The sequence below is a fragment of the Macadamia integrifolia genome, unplaced genomic scaffold (assembly GCF_013358625.1).
Source record: "Macadamia integrifolia cultivar HAES 741 unplaced genomic scaffold, SCU_Mint_v3 scaffold_30A, whole genome shotgun sequence".
NCBI lineage: Eukaryota > Viridiplantae > Streptophyta > Magnoliopsida > Proteales > Proteaceae > Macadamia > Macadamia integrifolia.
Window position 1 is genome coordinate 251,686 of NW_024870663.1, and position 1,827 is coordinate 253,512.

Genomic DNA, 1,827 nt, shown 5'->3' on the forward strand with positions numbered 1-1,827 from the left:
TTGCCGTCTGGGGCCACCTCCTTTTCCCGGTCTACAAATTGGCCTAGGTATCCCCTTCGGATCATTCCCTCTATCTCCCCCTTGAGGTGCCAACAGTCCTCAGTATCATGGCCATGGTCTCTGTGGAAGTGGCAATATCTGTCCACATTGCGTCTCTCGGGGTGTCGCCCCATCTTTCCTGGCCACTTCATGGCTCTGGCATCCGGGGAATCTTTTATCTACATTAGTACCTTTGTTCACCTTCGGTTCAGGGGTGGGTACTTCTCAAACTTCCTTGGTGGACTGGGGGCCCGACTGCGCTCGAACTTTCATCTTTTGCCTTCTTCGGAGGGTTTATCGTCAACCCTTGAGAGCCTCTTTCTCGTCACCTTCCTTTCGGCTTCCTCATCGGCCTGGAGGGTTTCTTCCATCTGGATGTACTTATCGCATCATGCCCTCAGCTCGGTCAGATTCCTAGGTGTATACTTCGCTAGGGACCTCTTCAACTCCTTCTCCTTGACGCCACCTAGCAGGGCCGTGAACTCCTCCTTCGGGTCTAGGCCTCTAATTGTGATCTTCTCTTGTTGGAATCACTTCATGTAGTTCCGCAGCGATTCCCCTTCTTACTGCTTGACGTTGGTCAGGTTCAACGTAGTCTTCTGAAGGGGCTGGCTACTAGAGAATCCCTTCACGAAGAAGTAACTCAGGTCGCTGAAACTGTGGATCGATTTCGTCGACAGTCGGTTGTACCACAGCCTCGCCGCTCCTTGGAACGTCAATGGAAGGGCACAACACATGATGTTTTCCGAGACCCGATGGAACTGCATGGCGACCTTAAAGCCTTCTAGGTGATCGACGAGGTCCCCTGACCCGTCATAAGTGTCATACTTGGGTAGACGAAAGCCGATCGGGAGCGGGTCCCTCATGACATTGTCAGCTAGGGCCGTGTCATTGGTGAGGTCTGGCTCGTGATTTCCCATCTGGTTTTCTGCCACCTTCCTGATCTCATCCTCCAGGTCTAGGATCATCCGCTTTAATCCCGAGTCCTCGGGCCTCTGTTTGTCTCCTTGGTGCGGATCCCCATGTAGGTCTCTGACGGCGCGTTACGTCTTGCCTCGGGGTGCGAGACTCTCCCTCGCTCGGTTTTGAGGGTTACGATCAGCCCTTGTTGATCTTGTACTGCTCCGGTCTTCATCTCGAGCTCTCTCAAACTGGACGTGGGGACCTGGGGACTTGGGGTGCTCCGTCGATCTTATGAGAGACAACTTTGGAGACCTCCCTCATAGTCTCGGCCATCCGGTTATATTTGTCCTGGAGGTCTTCGAATTGCTGCCTCGTCACGTACTCTTGGGCTGCAGGAGGCAGATGATCACTATCTTCATGTACTGAATATCCAGCCAAACGCTGGTACCTGACGAACACTTCCCGGTCGTCATTGCCCCTTTCTCGTCCTATCTCCGCCAAGGGAGGAAGCTCCCCTGAAGGTTCTTCCCCTATGTCCATGTTGGACGTCGCTCTTGTCCTCTTGTGGTTGTAGGTTCTCCCCACCATTACAGTCGGTTCCCACAGATGGTGCCAATCTGTTGCTGTCAAAAAACCCCACGAGTTAGTCCAGCACAAGCACAGACGGCGGAGGCCCGGAGCTTTGTCCGGGGTTAGTCCTCCGACTCGCAAGTTAGGGTCGGTCGCACAGTTTTCAGTAAGGGAGTAATGGTGAGGGTCTGAGAGCTTACCTTCTTCCTTCCTCTCGACCTCCTTATTTCCTTCTTCGGGGCTAGGGTTTCTTTCTTGTCTTTTCCTCTATCCTTCTCCCATACGACTGTCCTTCTCGTGGGGAATATTCCCCTC